The sequence below is a fragment of the Typopeltis vanoorti genome, chromosome 23 (assembly GCF_054136105.1).
Source record: "Typopeltis vanoorti isolate ZY-2024b chromosome 23, IOZ_Tvanoo_1.0, whole genome shotgun sequence".
NCBI classification, from domain to species: domain Eukaryota; kingdom Metazoa; phylum Arthropoda; class Arachnida; order Uropygi; family Thelyphonidae; genus Typopeltis; species Typopeltis vanoorti.
In genome coordinates this window covers 75,826,146-75,847,612 of record NC_143571.1, presented here as the reverse complement: position 1 = coordinate 75,847,612, position 21,467 = coordinate 75,826,146, and the positions used below count along the sequence as shown (strand labels likewise).

The 21,467-nt window shown below is 35.3% G+C and overlaps 1 protein-coding gene across 2 annotated transcripts in view; it reads left to right on the top strand.

The window, feature by feature from the left end:
- Window positions 1–21,467, top strand: part of LOC150094003 (uncharacterized) — a 163,414-nt gene that overhangs the window by 1,364 nt on the left and 140,583 nt on the right. Inside the window, exon 2 of one of the 2 annotated variants that reach the window (XM_090413116.1) lies at window positions 4,400–4,569. The exons of the other annotated variant lie outside the window; for it this stretch is intronic. The gene's annotated coding sequence lies outside the window, so the exon portion shown is untranslated. The remainder of the gene's footprint in view (window positions 1–4,399; window positions 4,570–21,467) is intronic. 2 annotated transcript variants of the gene reach the window in all.

Genomic DNA, 21,467 nt, shown 5'->3' with positions numbered 1-21,467 from the left:
AACGTTAAGCAGCCACTTTCATTACCAAACGGCGCCCCACCTAGTGACAAAAATGTGTATTCACCGAGTTTCTCGCTTTATGAACATATTACGAATTTATTTCATTCAAACTTTTTTCAGATATTATAGAAAATACTAATTACAGTATGCGGTATGTAATAATTATCTCATTATTATGATTACTATCACGAGGTGGAAACCCGTGATAGTAATCATTTAAAAATCTAGGCTAATATAGCGTGGGTGGGTGCACGATATAGATCAGTGCAGAGACCACTGCGATGAATCTCGAGATCCCATGAAAATAACCTAATAATAATAATAATAATAATAATAATAATAATAATAATAATATGTGCACTTTTTAATAAATAATATGGTGGTAAAAGACAGGCACACGTACTGTTTGCACGGATACCTGCTTGTTCTTGGGGAGAAATAAAAATGGTCATTTGACTTATATATTTGTTATTTAACACTGATTTATTACTCATATAGCATATATTTAAAAGAAAAGCCATTTTAATAATAATAATAATAATAAACAGATTTTATGATGATTTTTTTTTTTATAGCCTGGTGTGAGACCACCATCTTGTTTATCGGATTCCTGGAGGTTTGAAAGATAGAGAGAACGTTTAGTCTTATTACCAACTAGTCTCAATAGCAAGTTATCTTATCCTTAGTCCACTGACAGTGGTAAATGTGCTATACGTTTATAATATTTTTGGTGGGTGGATTATCGTGAAAAAAAAAAGTAATTTTAAATTGCTTCTGAAATGTAGTCTTTATTTTCTAAAACTGTCCAATATTTGTTATTAAAACATTGAATAGATATCTTTTTAAATATATAACGTAATTACTAACAACATAACTGTACACTGAAATCAACAAAATGACGTGATTTTTCCCTTCTAATTAGAGCATTTATTATTATTATTATTATTATTATTATTATTATTATTATTATTATTATTATTATTATTATTATTATTATTATTATTATTATTATTATTATTATTATTATTTGCATTTCAGAGAATAAGGCATTAATCGAAAGAAGGTCCTTTAAGGTTTAATTTCTTGGTACCTGTTATGTCCCTCCTTGCAAACATTCACGAAGACTCACTCACAAACGGTGTTCACTGAGAGTTTATTCATTCCTTCACCACTCGCCATGGAAAAGAATCTGACCATACTCTTACTTAGCTACCCAGAATGACCCCGAGTGTTTCCTACTTGCTTTCACGAAATGCAAAATCTCCCTTTTATCTGTCTTTGGGCCAATTATCTCTGATTGGCTACCGGTGGAGATTGAACTGTCCACTCAGTCTCCAAAATTTAGATAGCCTAAAACAATATCGCATTCCTCTTGTAAAGGAATAAAAGACGTTAACTGATTTTTTAAGCTGACTTAGACATTCATCCTTTACTGGCTCAAACGCATTACATCTCAAACAACTCGATGTCGTCTTCTTTCATTCAAGATACCACTGTTTGCATTGCCCATCTCCGAATACTACCTAAATTCCCTAACCATCCAGTCTTCAAATACTTTTCCAGTCTTCAAATACATATGAGTGGTGCACCAAAAACTTCCCATAAAATAATGCTTGATTCTGTTTAGAAAAAGGCAGACTGATTAATCAATGACTCCTTTTTCACAGATTCCATATAGTTCACATTCCCATAGACTCTCTGCTTCTACATACGTCTTTTTATAGGTGAGCGCATGGGTGCTGCACAGTTGAATTGGCCTTGACCATTCCTCCAATTCAGTAAAAATACAAGTACTTGCTGATCATTTTTTTCTCTGAGCAGTACAGATAGACTTTGCTGAGATACTTCATGTGTGGAATTGATATATAACTCTGGTGTCCTGTGCGCGACTTTGTAGAAACAGAATAATAAGCAATAAGAGCATATATTATCACAAAAAAAACTTCATTTTTATGCCATCAAATAAATAAATAATAAATCCTTTAACGTGTTTTTTCCGTTGGGAAAAAACGTTAAAGGATTTATTATTTAAATTAAATTTAAATAATAATAGATTTATTATTTAAATTAAAAAAAAACACGTATGGGAACCCTTCTGCTTCACCTAAACTTTTGGAAATCGGTATGCAGTCCTCGCTCATATCTGAATTCATGACTACCAAAGATTTAAAGCACTTCAGGAGGGTAAAACGGTTTATAGAGCCGTGCAGTATTTTTAAACCTTATCTGGTATATTATTGCCTGAAATAGTGTGAATTTTTCAGACGATGCCGATGAACGGCAACTACAGCTTATGGAATTAACGCTACAGAATAATATTTTCATACGATATTGCTAACAATTAGTAAGATTTATGAATAACATGCTAACATTTTTAATGGCTCTTAGCTCATGGTCCAAATATTTGTGGTATCATTTGGGCTAGTGTAGACGTGCATTCCTAAGGGTGGTGCTGATTATACCGAAATGATTCGCAACAGAAAATTCTGCAAATGAAGTGAAAAAAACATTCCGAAGCTGATGAATACGAATCATTCCAAACTTTGTGTAGATCTTCAATCATTATCAATCAAATTCAATCATTATGTCTCAAAAGAAAATAATTCTTGCTGACTTCCTCAATTATTTTTCTATTAAGCTAAACTTGTTTCTCAAGAGCTTCCTTGTTTGTATTTCCTTTGAGAGCCATAATCTTTGTCTTAGTAGGATTTAGTTGAAATCCTCTGTTATTACTGATCTTGTTAATTATGTCAAAAATTGTTCCTAGTTCTTCCATGTCATTCCAAAGGAGTACTGTATCATCAGCATACCTCAGATTACTGATCAATCTACCTCCTATCCTAGTTCCTGTCTTGAGCTTATCTAATGCTTCACGCATGATGTCCTCCGTATATATACTAAACAAGTGAGGAGAAAGTAAACATCCTTGCCTAACTCCTTTTCCAACTTGAAGCCAGTCAGTCAATCCAACACCTGTTCTTACTGTGGCTTCTTGCTCATTATACAAGTTGGCCATCAACCTGATAGTGTTGAGGAAAACCCATTCTTTTCATTACTTCCCACAGTTTCACATGCTCAACACAGTCAAAAGCTTTAGAGTAATCTAAGAAACACATTACCAAAGGAAGTCTAAATTCTTTATATTTTTCTATGATTTGTCTAAGGCAAAGGATCTGATCTCTGGTGCCCTTACCTTTCCTAAAACCTGCTTGTTCCTCGGGCATCTCTGCCTCAATTTTGTCCCTCAATCCTATTTAGCATGATCTTCAATAAAATTTTGCTTGCATGAGATACTAAACTAATAGTTGTATAGTTGTTGCACTCTTTCATATCTCCTTTCTTATGTAGTGGTATGAAAACAGACTTCTTCCAGTCTTTAGGCGTTCGAAATTCTTACACTGGAATATTAGTGAACTGATGTTTATTGTTAACTTCTGGAATAAAAAAAAATAGTTAAACGTGTGTATATGTTATCTGTCATTCTTTATCATTTGCTTATTAATAGTATTGAAATTTGTCATCGGATGTCTGTTGCATGACAAACTACTATCTAGTATGTTTGTTATTTACTCAAATGTTTCACTGGCCAGAAACACATTCAAGTAGATTGAAATATGTATGTCGCTTGCATCATGCTCAGTCTGATATCCTGCTGTTGCAACGTGAGCAGTCGAAGTTTGTGATCCTGGGCGTGTCTGTTTTATTTATGACTCTACTATGTAATAAACTTGATTAAGGAGGAATTGCATACTTCACAGGTGCAATTACATAATGTTAATTCTTACCATTTAATACTGTTCTTATTCTTTGAGTTTTCCTCACATATTCTCGAATTGAAAATTGTTTCGTAGTTGTGATATGTTGGCTTCAGTTGTACTCAGCTGCAGCCAGCACATTAATCTACTTTCGCTACAGATGAATTTCCCTAATAAAAACTTCGGAACATCTGTCAGCAATGTGTAAATAGGTCTGAGGAATTGTTTTTCTCTATATTTATCTATCTATTTATTTATCTCGCTCAAGTGTGTAGCAAGGAAATAAATGTTTGCTAATTAGTAGGATATGTTTTTACTTCCATGTGTTCCCATTATCTATGCTAAATTCCGAACCAGTTCATTATGCAGATGTCAGATCCCAATTCGAAATTTATACGTCTATCCATTCCACAACAGGAAAACTGAGATGGCAATATCTAATTTGCATTTTTATTTCCCAAAAAAATAATTAATATAATCTTGTTCTAGAATACGTAAAACTTGAGTAATCATGAGATGCCTTACGTACTGTTTTTTCATACAAGTCCCACCTTTTGTATATTTAGAGACTATTCGAATATTGCAGTAATATTCAAACAATTATGGTTCAGTTATTTATATCAAGTTTCTTTATTTCTTTTTAGTTTATTCAAGTTGTGACAACTATCCTTGATGTATATGACAAACCCCCTGTTCACCAACAATATATTGTAGTCTATCTGCTGATATGTCTGTGGTTTCCAATAAAATACTGCAATCCGGGATTTAACATTACTAGTTGAGAAAAACCCAATTCTCATTAGCTGGATCCAAAGTAAGCATTATCAATTTATTTGCTCGAAATTCCATCTCACCACTTTCGAATATTATTACATGTATATTATATCTCCTGAACGTTTTTTTTGTTTCATCTTCTTTTTTTTTTGGGGGGGGGTTGAGGGGTTAGCTATCGTACTCTAGTACTTTGTTGTCTTAGTCCTTTGTGTGCATAACACGACATGCTTCTTTATGTTAGATTAAATCTACAGTTTAACTTCTCCTGATTTCATAACATAATTATGCAGTCTTTGTCAAAACTATTTTGAATCGACTAGCTTTGAGATTTTTGCCATTAACTTCATTTCTATGAAAATGCTATCTTCCAAAGGTTGAAAATTTATAGAATGTAAAGGCCATGGATGTCTAAGGGTCAGATAACCCGAACTCAGTTCTAGAAACTAAATATGATCGCTCGTTTCCTTTATTTCTCAGTTCATTTAATAAGCAACATTTGTTTAGAGTAAAAATATGGAAATTAATGTCTTATTTAAGTCATTTATTTCTAGATGAAGTAATAAAAATAAATTAATAATACTATTCATAATAATCATTGATTTCCTTTTACATGATCAGCCTGTTAATGTATCGGCAGCGGATCGGATCTTAGCTCTCTATTAAGCTAACTGTGGGTTTGAATCTCACTAGAGCATGGATGTTTGTAAAATTATTTAGGCAATAGGACTGCGCGCGATCATCTCCTCTCTTTAGAGACATAAAGGGGCTTTAAAAAGGTCCATATGTGATCTCTGGAGCTGGAGATAAAAACGTTAGCCTACCTATAACACTGTAGGTTACCAACCTTTCTTGACGGAGAATAATATAAAAAATGAAATAACTTTGTGTACCTATAATAAATATTCCAAAGCTGCATTTTCTAAGTTTCTGGACTGTTTCCACAATGTCCTCACTGTTCTGAATCTAATTCACCATTTTCTTTTTCTTCCTTTCTCCAAATATAAATATCAACACTAGGTGAATTCTTTCTTCAATAATAGTGAAACATAGCATGCAACGTTTTATGTGATAAAACACTTCAGTGTCTCATCACACCATCATTTGATTTCATCAAGGAGGAGTGCGACGTGGGTAAAAATTTCTAAATAATATGAAATTTCTATTACTGCACATAATGCAGCAAAATGCAAGCAGAAACTAGAATTAACTGTGATGTTGTTGCATGTTCTACGAATCAGGTTGAATATTGTACATGATATCTTTTAACTGGAATCTTTCACTACTACTTGAATTCTCTGCAGAATTCGGAATCATATTATGATTTTGTTTATCTTTGTCGCGGTTCATAATAATCTCAGTCACTTCTTCGATTCCTTTTCAAAGAAGTGATAATCTCAATCACCTCTTTGAAACAGCGATCGACCCTTCCTGTGGACAAGAGGAGAATAGTTGTGGTTTTATTCCGAAGATGTGAGGTCTTTTAGTGGTAGCATGGTCTGCTCGCACATTTGTTGCTGAACGTTATATACATCACTTTGAAGTTCCTTTTCTCAAGATTTCTAGAAATCATCCTGATTTTCTCTCATATGTATTCCTGCATGGACATAAAAATTTGTCAATGCCAGATATATACTTGTAACTGGTGAAGGCATTCATGTCATCCGAATAAAAGGAACTGGTATTTTGAAGAATTGGAATGCTGGAATATCTGCAACTGATTCGCTCATTTACTCCACTCTCGTTCCCACATTCGTTCAATTTCTTCTGGTTGTATTTTCTACAAATATTCCACGAACTATAATAATTAGAATCTGTATCAGTGATTCCCCACTCTCTCTTTAAATCTGTTGAGATGCATGCAGCAGCTATTCACCACCCTATTCACAGTTCAATTGCAAATTCTTGGGACGTTTTTCTCCACTTATTCATTTCTTCTACTGTTGTCTTTTGTAACAGTCCTTCCTCTTATTCCCAAGGAGTGCAATTTATAAATATTAAAATTCACTTTAACATTTTTTTTCTTGATTCTCACTTTTCTGTCCATTCCTGGTACCAAGGTACTATAGGCTGTATGGTTTCTTGCGGTTGGGATTACTATACCTCCCCCCTCTCATATTATATTGTAGAAGCATGCAGAACGGTTGTCTTGTTGAAAAGCAACAGCGAGTTTGTTCTACATATTCTGAAATATGCGGAAGAGAAATTGCTCCATTGTAATGTAATGCGTTTGTATTAGCTTATCGTATAATTTCTTAACTTCAGTTCCTAATGAAAACTATGTCGTTTCATGCAATATTATTAAATCATCAGAAAAGTGTGTGCATTTCAAATTTTTCTGATGATTTTGAAGATCTGATTTGAATCACAATCTTACGTTTCACGAATAAATTTTAGCATATCAAGAAAAACAATGTCCTTTGTTGCACTTTTACAGCTCTACAGCCCTATTGAATTTTTAGGGTCTTTTGAGAGACAACTACTCACAGAACATCGCTTTAGCTAGATGTGGTGGACATGCATCATCTGAAATTTTGATTTCATTAGCTCTATGGTCATGACCGCGGACTCGCACTTTTCCATAAACATGCCAATCATCACCATTGAAATTCGTTCAGCTTATGATCTATTCCACCAACTTATTGTATATTTGATCCCCGTATGTATTAGCGTGCTGGTAATGTTAAAATGGTATTACCATTATCTGATAGACTGTTATTATTAAGTCCACAGAATCTTGTCTGACACAATGCTTGGCATTATCATGATACCTTACAGAATTTTATCAAGAAGGCAGGGGAAGTTTTTTGAGTTATGATAAGAAAGATGAATAATGATGTGAACTCAGTGAGCAAATCAATATTTTGGCATAAATAGGATGAAGAATGTTGGACATTCTTCAAGAGTTTTCCAAGATGCGCATTCCAACATGTCGATTGAGAACGTTATGAGGGATTCAGCCTGCGTTTAAGGTTGTAATTGTCTTATTATGAGCCGTTCTGTTAGAGCCTCCGTAGTTCAGTTGTTATAGACGAAGCCCTTTGGGTCGGAAAGACCTGGGTTCGATTTCCGATCATGACGTGAGAAACCTTTGCCTGGTCTCTTTCGACTAAAAGTGAGTTAGCTGGTCTTACGTAGAGCATGAGACCGGCTACCTCACATAATTCTCATACGGAGATAGGGGTTTTTTTCCACCTGGAAACTCGTGTTTTTCGTCCCTCAGAACCGGCACACCGGCTCGTGAACACACATGAAATTACAGTAATAAAATACATACTTAATCCCTCATTAGGAGGGCTACCAGTCCTAAGGGACAGTTGAGGAAAGGGAGGAACCCCACATGAATAAATAAAAAAAGCATTTCTGTTTAGTGCAACAACTCTTATTAACTGCAGAATCGTCATGTTAGAATTTTACCTGTGGTTTCTGAGAGCTTTATAAGTTTTCATGATATAATGTTAGTCAAGTGAGATGGTTTTTTATTCGTGTGAGGTTCTCTCCGATCCTCGACTGCCCCTTAGGACAGGTTGAGCACTCCTAATGAGGGATTAAGTATGTATTTTTTTACTGTAATTTCGTGTGTGTTCACGGGCCGGTTTGCCTGTTCTGAAGGACAAAAACCCGAGTTTCCGGGTGAAAAAAAACCCTACCTCCGTATGAGGCCAGCTAACTCAACTTTACTAAAGAGACCATATAAAGGTTCCTCACGTCATGGACAGGAATCGAACCCAGGTCTTTCCGACTGAGCTACGGAGACTGTAGTCAAGTGAGATGATAAATCATAACTGAGCAGCTGTTTTTAGTCTAACCTTATTGACTTAGAAGAGTTGGGAGTACTGGAATAGATTAATAGAATAGAACAGAAAATCTGTGTGTGTGTGTGCGCGCGCGTGCCCGCTTGCTTTTTTTTGGAGGGGGGGGGCATAAAAATTAGACCTAGAGGGGAATCTCGCGTTCTTCCCGAGACCATGCAACCCAGAATTAAAAATCCCATAAAATATTCCTTTTGTCCCTGTTTGTACTGGAACAGTTTTCCAGCCAAAACGGCATTCTTCTTACTGCGCCACAAATACACATTTTATGAGAATATTAAAATCGATGCTTATGCTATCAACTCTTAGCAATTTTCACTAATAAGTCTTCTGAGGTTATTTTGCTTGTGAATACATTTTCCATTTCGAAACAGAACAACACGTACCTGTCGCCTGTGATGACGTCACCATGGTTTGCGTGCTAACTCAATTGGTTGCCAAGCAATTAAAAAAACTCCAAGTACTAAATCCTTTATTCTCTGTAGATTTCGTTCTTTGTTTTGTTTTGTTTTCTTTATGATTTTTTTATTACTTTTATTTCAAAACTTTATAAGGAAAAATTCTTTCAATGCCAAATATGATTTTATGCAATTATCTGAAGACTAATAAAAAAAATTAAAAATCTGAAAATTACGTACACACTTCATCAGAAAATAAAAAAATAATCTAAAATAATCTGAAAGCTGCCATTTTGATTTGCACCTGATTCCCGCGGGGTAATGTCGCGATCCTTCATAATCTGTCAATTCTTTGAATAAATGAGTACAAAAAATTGCCGAGTCAATAGTTGAGTGGATTACAAAATAACTGAAGATACAACAAACCGGAAGAAAAGGTGTTAAATTATTTCTAATTACAGGTAATTACTTCGTTTTTAAACTTATATTAATCAGCTCAGCAGTTGTCAATGTTCATCAAACAGGAACCGGTTTTTAGATGAGCAAACTAATGAATCATGATCTACAAGGTATTTTGTCACATGACATACACATTTTAATGTTTTAACACTGGATTACTTGTATAATTAAAGTCTTGATTCAGGTAAATAGATTTTATTTAAAAAAAAACGAATAGTAAGTCTGATGTTAATGCATTCAACTTTGACGGCTGAGTTCAGCCCCTTCCTAACACTAAATTATGCATCCGTATGTGCGAAACTTTAGTTCAAAAATAGTATGAAGGCTAAAATTGGGAAAAACAAAAGTAATCTTATAAATAGAGGGGATATTATTCTCTTTCACAGGAGATTAACACTCAGCCAGAACTTGCCTCTACACTCAGCTGGCATCTATCTATCACACAATATGAAGCATATATTTATCCCTTTGCATAAAAAAAAAAAGTATAAAAATTGCAGTGAAATCTCTTTGATCAATCCTTTCTATAACGGAGATGGTCAAGCACAGTGATATTCTCCACTACTTAAAGATCCAACAGCATGGATTCTGCAACTCTTAAACTATGGCAGATCTCCAAGCCTATATCATCCACCGCTACACACGTGTGACATAGAAAAGCTTGGTGAAATCTGTGTGCTCTTGCTTTTGACATTTCCAGATCATTTGATTGTCTGCCATTGAGATGTGCTCTGCAATTTTTTTTTTTTTTTTTTGGGGGGGGGGTCTCTCTGCACATTCTTTTTTGTCTCTCTGCCACTCTGTAATTGGGTTGAGACTTTCTCTTTGGTTAAATCGCTATGCATTGTGGTGATGCAATTCTCACTTTGGAATTCTTCACCAATTCAAAAGTACCTCAGATCTCGTATCCTCTAAGGTGAGTTAGCCGGTTCCATGCGAAAGTAGAGGGATTTTTCCTGCCTGAGGCTCGGGTTCTTCATCCTGCAAAACAGACAAACCCACCATAAGAATACACGCAATTTCCATTCATAATACACTGGTCTCAAAGTTGCTTCGACGACGTAAAGCTATTCAAACAAAAAATTTAAAACCTCTATTTCCTACCCTCTTTTTCTCTAATTAAATGAACACACTACGTTACTTTTTCCTAATCATTTGACAAACTTTAAAATCTCTGTAAAAATTCTTAACTCTGCACAAATCTCAAATTCACGAAAACTTGAGAATACTGTTCTTTATGTTTGAAGTGATGCATCAGAAAATCTCTGTAAAAATGAACTTTATTAGTAGGGGACCGATTCGACTGATCAACGATCTCTCTCTCTCTCTCTCTCTCTCGCTTGTGGGATTGATATTTAATAAATTATTCCTCTGTATTTTCTCGTTTTTTCTTATCCCAAGAAATATCTTTCAAAAGCAGTTCAAAACAATGTTAATTCATCTTGAAAATCTTAATTCGCATATTTTGGCTGTCTTGATAATGTTGACGTATAATTTTAATAGATAAATTCCTGTTCGTTCGTCCATCGAGTATTTGGTTATCAAATTCAAATAATAAGATAAAGCTTATATGCAAACAGTAACTTGTCAACTGGCAGTGTGGCTACAGCAGAAAAAGTCTTGATATTTTTGATAAGATCTGGCTAGTTCCATCCCTCTTCCACGTTCTTTAAAATTTTTCATGTGTGTCTGTAAGTGCTTCACACCAAAAAAAAAAAAAAAACATCGCGAACGAATACAGGTGAAAATGTATTTTCATTCTATTAGATTTGGCTAATGTAGCGATGAGGCTTTACCAGAAATACGAATTGCAAATGAACAGAAAAACTGCAATCCACATTGTATAACATAAAGGCTATCGAAGAAACTGTTAATTTATTTTTATTTATTTACTATTGTTATTTGCTGATAATCAAAAACAGTTCTCTTTCGCTGCTTTTCATTGGCTAGGCTTCTTTTTATTTATTTATTTTTTTATAGAGGTTCTTAAAAGTGTCCTTGCAGCATTCTAAAAAACGAAGTGTTCTCTTTGGTTTGCGATGACCTATATTGCACTGCCGTCGAAAATACAACTAAACATTTTTAGGCTTTCAACTGTAGCCAAATATTCATGCCAAACGAACAAACTAAACTCTCGGTTACAAACTCGCTTTTTAACAGACTACACAACCTGTAGCATTCTATATTTCTTCTTTGATTGTAAATAATCTCATTCCTAATCTACTGTTTTTATACGTGGCTAACCTGCTACAGATCTTTGTTTTTAGATGAACTATGCCATGTATATTATCTGACATCATCTCTTCTTTCGTGTTATGCTCAATGGCCTTCCCATATGTAAAATTTAGACGGGGTGGTACAGCCAACAGCGTGTAATGAGTCAAAACCGCATAAAACGAACAGAAACGTTCCCGGATGAAAATTTGGGATCTAAACCTAATCTGTGGTATTCCAAAGTCAAATTGGAAGTCAATGTAATGGTGGATCAAATGGTATAAATTTTTACAGCGAATACACATTGCTTTAAATATAGATTTAGTGTGAAGCTTTATTTATAGGTTTAAAAAAATCTAGTGCAATTAAAATGCAGCAGATTTGAAAGTTAGGGAAATTATCATGTATAGCTAGTTCATGGTCAACACCACCTGCTGGAAGGTCAAGTTGAAGGAAAGTATCTGCCTGCAAAGTAAAGAAGTAGCGACAAAGATATCCTATTGTGTTTACGTGCGTGATAAATGTGTTTTTCCTGGAATTTATATCTTGTGTATAGAGGGAGATGCCGAACTGTAAAATGCTCAAGTGTCAGTGGGTTGGGTTTGAGAGTTTCTGAATATCATTATCTTATCGGAGTTCAGGTGTATCGCTTATGGTGAGCCATCTGGTGACTAGATTAATGTTGTTTCTTGTTTATGTAGGTAGGCGCTTGCATCGTTATGAATGGACACCATAGTTATGTCGTCTGCATATTTGAAGATCTTGTCTCTTACTAAAGGCTGATTAATGTGATACATGTATATGATCAACATAGTTAATGAATGAATAAACCACTCGTTGAATATCAATTACATGAGAGAGAGTACCCGCAACTAGCAGCTGGTTTAATCCCTTGAGCGTGCTTTTTTTTTTCTTTTTTTTTTTTTTTTTTTTTGTCGTTTGCAGATAATATGTAAACTGTGAATGTAGCATCTCGCGTATTCCACACTATATAATAGCATTCTTCTAGTTAGCACGAGCTCATAATTGTGGTAAACATTAAAATAATTAATTTCAAATTACAAGTTAAGTCAACGCACTGCATAATGTAGAATTTATCAACTGAAATATTTACGGAAAAAAAAAAAAAAAAACAATTCACCACAACAATATTGCTTTAAATTTTGATATCTAGAAATTAATCGATGCCATGGTTTTAAACTTGTGTGTTTATTATTTTGGTATAGTGTTAGGTAATTGTGGAGTATTACAGCATAGTGTGTTACACATGCTCTATACTACAACATATATAACATATTATGCTATACTATGGTATTGTATTAGGTATAGTTTATTTTAGGTAACAGCTTTTTCAGAAGCATTTTCTTAATTCTGAGAAAATAGCCCACCCACAGTAGTTAAATGTATTGTTCTTTATAATATTTCGTGGATGTTTCCAGATTAATTTTTTTTCTCATTTTTATAATGATTTTGCATTTATATTCCCTTAATATACTTCACAATGCAATAAAATTCTGAACTAAATATAAATAGTTGGTATTAACCACTATTCCGATTTAAAAATAAATAAAATATATTAATTAATTAATTTACGATTTCATTTGATCAATTTTTTAAAAAAAAAAAAATAATTTTATATTATAAAAGAATTAAATACTATTTTTGTATCAATATTTTGTGGCCAGTAAACTCAAAAGTACTATTCACTGTCCACTCAGATTAGTTAGCTGGTAGCTTCCTCAGCTCTACAATCAGCGGGATTGTGGACTGGAGTACCAACGTGATATGAATGTTTCTAAACGTCATTGAATGGATTTCTTCATCGGAAATTCCATCACCTTACTTATTATTGGATATATAATGCAAACATGCAAATACCATTTTATACTATTACATTTTCATGTAATTCCTTCTCCATGTATGAATTGAGCAAATGTATACTTAATAAATTACAGTTTCCCAAATGGGGACTATGCCATTATTATCTAAATAAGATCATAAAATCCATCATTAAGGTTGAGAAAATTCACATACATGTATTTTCAAATCATTTGGATCAAAAGCGAAATGTAGCTTCTTCTAATATATCTATGTAATATTATCTATAATATTACATAGATAATATTAGAATATATCTATAAAATATAGCATATTCACTAAAATTAACTTTTTCTATCAGAAATCCAGCATTCTCTAATTAAAATCTTCCAGAAATGACAAAAAACTGCCTACTTGCTGGATTTATTTGTCTTGCATTTATAAAACCTGCACGGGAAAAATACTAGTGGTTGAATTTGTTACCATTCTTGTGTCTAAGCTGTATCTGTTTGCCCTGCTGCTTGTAGCGTTTATTTTCATTATCGGATATTCACATCCGAGGAAATTTCCAAAATATATCGCAATATTTTCACTTTTCATTTTCGATTTGACTTTCGTTTCATCGTTGCACAGCTGCTCTTTAATTCCAATGGAATGTAATTTTTTTTATGCTTTGATCTCTAAATGAGTAGCTCCAGGATTATTTTACCCATTTTCGTCTAAAGAATTTCGTAATTTAAGAACTAAAATATTATAATCATTCCTTTTGTCAACTATAAGACCGTCCCATATCTTCCTATTTTTAAAACATTTCATCTTCAAGCTCATTCAGTAAATAAATGCATTAATAAAAATACATAAAGAATAAATACACAGCATAAAATAAAACAGGTATTGAAATAATTAGGGAATCATTTTGTTAAAGCAACATTGTCTTCAAAGCCCGTTATTAATTAGTTAAGGAAGGTAATAGTAAATATAAGGGACATGGAGATCCTGTAGGATGACGTCAGTAAACACTGACAATATGTGCAAAGGATAATGGCTGTCAGTTTAATGTGGCAAAGTGTCAAGTTACGCCCTCTGGACTGAAAAGAATGTATTATATTGATGGGATTGTGTTGTTTAGGAATTGACGAGGCTAGAAATTTAAGAGTGACAATGGACACGGAATTGAATTTCGAAGGATATACTGTATTGTAAAAGTGAACAAATAGCACAGCGGAAAAGCACACTGACAAGCAGAGACGAGATATAAAGTTTGGATACGTCCATGCCTCCATGGTACAGTGGACTACTGTACTACTCAGATATGGTAGGTTTCTTTGGAGTAAGATAAGTGATAAAGAGGATTCAGAGGCGGGTGACAAGTTTATGGATTGATCCCCATGAGGATCGATTAAAGGTGTATGGGTTACAAAAAATGGTTGATCGACATAGGAGAGAAGCTATGATAGAAACGTATACTGCTAAACGGTTCTGTAGAATTGATGCCGGTGAAAGTTTTAATGCGTAATTGGAGGGTAAAGAACAAGGAATCACCACGTGAAGTTCAGTAAAAGAATGGTGAGTAAGAACGTAAGGATTAGATTTTTTTTTTTTTTTTTTTTTTTGGAGGGTGATAAATGAGTGGAAGAGATTGCTGGATATAAATATTTTATCAGTGAATCACTTTAAGGGAAGATCTGGTGATAATGTGGGCTGTTCGCAATGAGGCGTTGCATTGCGTGCGGCGGCACTGAATGCTTTGTCAGTGAATTTATTTAAGAATATAACAAGTATATTGCGTGAATAGTTAATAATAGTTAGAATAATTAGCATGAATATTGTGCGCATAATAGTTAGCCAGCGACGAGTCGTAGGACTCCATGGAGGTTTCTGTGATTTTTTTTTTATTTAATAATTTTTACATGGACACAGATTATGCATAATACTGCATGTAATAATAATAATTATTATCATCATCATGCGTATGGGGTAATTATATACATATTTATGTACACCATTAAAATATTACATTTTCTGCTCACTAAAATATTTGGTATATTCATTTTTTATAAATGTATATAACAATATGTTCTTTTAATTAGCTAAAAATTTATTCATAATATATTTATATGCATGAGCACGATTGTGCATAAAATTACATGTATATCCATATACATTCACATTGCATACACCTACACATTTCCTATATGCATATAGTAAGTATAATAACTGGTGATTGATTAGGATCGATTTCTGGTGAGATTCGTTAAGCGCATGGTAAGGTTTCAGCTTTTAATGCAACTCTCAGGACCTCTTCTGTTCCCTGCCCTGTGCCGGTCAGTAGTCTTCCACTTCTAAAAAAGGAGATTTCGACTGCCGGTCTACACTTGGTGGAAGGAAGGGACAAGGCAGGTCCTGAATCACCCGGCCCCCATTAAATCGCGGGTTGATTTAATTTGAATCATTGCTGTAGCTTTCGGTCTTGCTGGCGGTACTTTTGCGGGGGATCTTTCTTTGCTAGTGGATCATCGATTTGATTTACGGGATTTCGCATTTGGGTTCTAGGACCCGCTTATCAAACGGTAAGTTTGGATAATTGACACTGATAGACATAAACATGGAAAAACTAAGAGACGAAACAAAATTTGAAGATGTTTATCGGCTTAGGTGAACTATTTAAAAAAAACTGGCCAGGAAGAGTAAAGCTCTATGACACATTTCCCCCCACAAGTGTCATCGACGACAATCTGGGAAACTCACCAGGAAAACGTGACGGCGTTGGACATCGGTTAGAGAAGCTCGGGACAGTCACTAGATCCTGAGGATGCGGCAATATCCTAAAACAATGTCCAACATATATTGAATACAGCTGACACAGAGGAAAAAACCGTTAAAACTAAAAAAAAATTAAAATTTCCGTTACTAGAGATTCACCCAAAACAGTAGAAATAGAGATTGATATTAATACAAACTCAAAAGAAACAATATTCCCAGTCATCCTAAGGGATAAAAACCATTGGACATCATGTTACTTCACTCCGAACTCTAAAAATATCATTTACGAAAGCCACTAATACAGAAGAAGGATTACGCATCCAGCCAAAAACTTCTACCGATTACAGACAACTAACAAAATTACTGGATAATACAAGATACAAGTTACAAGATAATAGCAACCTCCCCTAGCACACATTTGCACTCAATAGTGCAAATTTAATGTCTTAAAGTTGTGCTGAAAGGGGTAACAGAATCCATTACAACAGACGAAGTACAAGCAGATCTCCAAAACAAAGGCTTCAGACCTACACCATATCCTCTAATATTGGTAGAGATCAGCAAAGATCAGAAACACATCTACGATCTTCAAACTATCTGTGATTTAGTCATAAAGACTGAATCGCTAAAACACAAACAAACAACAACTCAATGTCATCGCTGTCAAACGTTTGGCCAGTGACAATGTTGCTGCTCCTACAAAGCAGATTACCGATGTGTTAAATGTGGTGGCAAACACGCAACAATTGAATGCCAAAAACCCTGCACATAACCAGCAAAGTGTGCAAATTGCGGAAGTCCACACCCGGTAAACTACAGAGACTGCATAGCATTTCCTCAAAACCAAAAAACACAACTGAAAACGAGCAAACCTATACAAGAAAACCAATCATCAAACCACAGTCTCCACAACGGACGGAAGGTCGAATGCTGAAGTTACAAGACCAACCTACCTAAAAGCTCCAAATCCAAAACCAAAATAGTCACAGCAAACCAACAAACCTATCCTACAGAACATAACAAGCCATATAGGTGAAATGCTTGCTGAACTTCGGCAAACCAACCTAACTCAAGAAGCCAAAGACATCATCTTAAGACACACAGTCACTGCTTGTTGAAATCCTTAATGGATAGAGGCTAATAGAAAACCTAAACCATTACACATTGTCAGTTGGAACACAAACGGACTATCCTACAGGAACTACAAGAGTTTGCAGCAGAAACTCAAGCAGATATCATCCTCATAAATGAATCACACCTTCGTCCAAGTGACAAGATCAGAATCAACAATTATAACACTTACCGCACAGACAGATCCTATGCAAGAGGAGGAGGCACCGCCATCTTTGTCAAAATAAACATAAAGCATAATACAATTGCCGAGCCCCAAACAGAACACATGGAGACCACAGGAATAGAAATACATATGGAAAACACAAGCAGTATCAGGATATACGCAGCCCACAATCCCCCAAATAAAAAACTCCTTGAATCTGACTTAGATGTGATACTAAACACAGGAAGAGCAGCTATTATAGCTGGAGATTTTAATGCCAAACATTCAGTCTGGAATAGCAGAAACTCAAATATCAACGGAAGAATATTGAACTCTTATACTAATTCACGAGATATAACAGTAATAGGACCCAAAGAACCCACACACTACGGAGCAACCAGACGTCCTGATGCACTCGATATAGCTATATTAAAAAACATAGTGTACAGCTATCAAATACATGCGGTCAACGAATTAAGTTTTGATCAGAACCCCATCATAGTGCAACTAGGCACCATACAAGATTTAACGGAAAACACCGCCACCTTTATAAACTGGAAACAACTTCTCTTAGCTTTCCAGGAAAACCTTGACTCAGAATCACATATAACATTCCCTGAAGATATAGAAAAAACAGTGAAAAATCTTTGAAAGGCAATTACTAACAGCATTATCACAGGTAACAAATATAACGAAATGTGCACCACGAAATAAACTCCCAGAGAACATAAAACATCTTATCCGAGAGAAAAAAACATGTTAAGAAGACAATATCAAAGAACAGTGGATCCTGCAGATAAGCAGGCAGGTAACAGAGCAACAAATCAGGTTCGGTATACCTTAAAAGATCACCGAAACCAAATTTGGAATAACAAAATACACCACCTAAACACAGAGGATCAGTCATTGTGAAGAATGATCAGATCAGTTCGTTCGAAACATAACACGCTTCCTCCAATCCAAGGTAAATATAGAGTTGTCTACAGTGATGAGGAAAAAGCAGAACCATTTGCAGACAGCTTAGAAAGGCAATGCAGACCCAATTATACTAATGTAGATTTAAACTTCATAAGAAAAGTCCACACTCAAATGCGCAAAATAACTCAAAACTCTTCACTCCAATCCAATAACAAATCCGTGTCACCAACAGAAATATATGAAATCATAAGAAAAATAAATAACAAAAAGGCTCCGGGTCCGGATGGTATAACGAACGAGGCGATCAAGCTACTCCCACGTAAAGGAGTTATGCATCTGGTAGCCATCACTAATGCCATCTTTCGGCTACATTATTTCCCAGAGCGATGGAAGCTTGCGGATGTCTTCCTAATTCCAAAACTTGGAAAAAATACACAATTTTCACATAACTATCGGCCTATCAGCCTTCTATCAAGTGTAGGCAAAATAGCCGAACGCGCTATACTAACACAGATTCAAGAGGCAACAGATCAAGTCACACAAGAAGAGCAATTCGGATTCAGAAAACAGCATTCGACAACTCTCCAAATTTACAGGGTCGTTGAATACATCAACATCAGCAGTCTTCCTGGACATAACACAGGCATTTGATAGAATTCGGCATCATGGTCTAATTTTTAAGCTACATCAAGTAGGAATCCCATTACCACTAGTTCTATTTATCGAATCGTAACTAAATAACAGAAAATTTAAAATAAAACTCAACGGAATCAGATCCGCAGAAAGGAGAGTCAGGATGGGAGTCCCCCAAGGCTCTCTGCTATCTCTCTTACTCTTCTCCATATGCATGGCAGATCTCCCCGAGTTGTCCCCCATCCACCACCGCCCTCAATGCCGATTACCCAATTATTATAGCCAGATCCCTCCGTCCACATCTGGCCACAAACAAGCTGCAGAGAACAGTTAACGAATTAGAGAATTGGTACACCAAATGACGCATTGCGATCAACCCAGGAAAAACTCAGCGGTACTTTTCACCAGAAGTAAAGCAGAACCGAGCACAAGCATACAAATGTTTGGAAAAATCATCCCTTGGCAGAACTCTACCAAATATTCACTACTAACGTTGAAGACACACATAAATAGTGTATCCACTAAAACAAGTCAGACTATAGCATATCTATATCCACTTTTGAATAGGAACCTAAACATAAACAACAAAATTCTCCTCTAAAAATCTGTGATAATAATAATAATAATTATTATTATTATTATAATTATTATAACGGTGTCTCCATGGAGTCAAAAGAATCATCGCGTGGGACCCCACATTCACACATTAACCATTATTTACACAATACCTATCATACTTCTCCTTAAATTCATTCACAGACAAAGCACTCAACCACCTCTGGCAACACATTCCACCCCTTAACAACCCCCAAGTAAAAAATCTAGCCCTAACACCCTTGTTAACCACACTCTTACATAATCTCCAGGGATGGTCCCTCGTTCTTCCCTTTCCTGCAGTGGCCTTAAAAATGTCATCAGAATTAATCCTGTAAAATTCCTTTAATAATTTATATGCCTCTATCATATCTCCTCTCCTACGTCTATCAGCTAGTTTTTGGAGCCCACAGATCTTCAATCTATCCTCGTAGGGAACATTCAACAAACCTGCAACAATCTTTGTAACTCGCCTCTGAATCCTCTCGACCATTTTTTCATCAAGAAATCCAGGTGACCAGATCTTGCACAATTGTCCAAATGCGGTCTTATTAATGCCTTATAAAGTGGAACAATAACTTCCTTATCCCTGTTTGTCAGTGTGTTCTTCAGCAACCATGTAATTTGATGTGATGTTTTGGCAACCTTTGCAATATGCCCTTTAAATTTAAGTTCTCTGTCCACAATAACTCCCAAGTCCTTTGCCTCGTCAACTTCTTGCAGTTCAGTTCCATTAATATAATAAAGAGCATGTGATCTCATCCTCCCGAAGTGCATCCATCACCTTACATTTAGCCACGTTAAACTGACGGCAATTTACCTTAGTCCATACCGTCAGCCTATTTAAGTTATCCTGCAAGATATCTACATCATCTGAATTGACTATCGCTCTTCCGAAGTTTGCATCATCAGCAACAAGTGGATATATACTTTCAAATTATTTCCAATATCATTAATGTACAAATTAAACAATAGAGGACCAAGCACTCAGCCTTGAGGTACACCACTAGTCACCTGCCTTCGCCTGGACTCAGCTCCTCCATAAACCACTCTTTGTTATCTATTCACCAGCCATCCTCTAATCCAAATCACCAGCTTCAGATCCATACCCATTTGCTCTAATTTATGCAACAGAGTTCAGTGTGGAATCTTGTCAAATGCCTTTGCAAAGTCAAGCAATATCACTGAGTAAGGATTTTCTTTATCTAACTCTACTGTTACTTTATTATAGAAAGTAAGCAAGTTACTGAGGCAAGACCTACCTTTCATAAAACCATGTTGCCCCTTATAAAGTATCATATTGCTCTCCACCCAGTCCTGAATTCTAATTTTTATCAATTTCTCCAAAATCTTAACCACCACTCCAGATATATTGATTGGTCTATAAATTGGAACCTCAGTCTTGGAGCCTGCCTTGTGCAGTGGAATAGTGGAATTATTTTCCCCTCTATTGGTACTTTACCAGAACTGAGGCTTAAATTAAACAGCCTGTTTATAGGAGGGGTTAATTCTCTTGCACATTCTCGTAACACATGAGCCGGTATGCCATCTAACCCAATGGCAGTGTTAGCATTTAGGTTCTGTGATATATTATGCACCTCTATTTCGTCTATCTCTAGACTCTCATCAGTCACTGACACATTTGACACTGCACTATCACAACCAACATGGTACACTTTTTCAAAATGATCACTAAGCAACTCAGCTATTTAATTTGCTTCTGTAATTTCCATGCCATCAACACTTTTTAAAGTCATCCTTCCATGGCTATTCTTCCTTTTACTTGCCACATAGCGAAAGAACTCTTTAGGGTTTCTTTTGAATTCATCAGCTAGCTTCCTCTCATAATTAGCTTTGGCTTTCCTTACCATACAGGTAAGGAAAGCCTTTGCTCTTTGGCTTTCCTCTTTGTCTCAGGAAAGCCTCTTTGCCTGTACCTTGTACTGCTCATGGGAACGCTCATCACATTTTTCTTTATACTTCCTCCACAACCTTTTCTTTATCTGCAACTGCTGATTAATAATATTATTCATGCATCTTACTCCTACTTGATTTC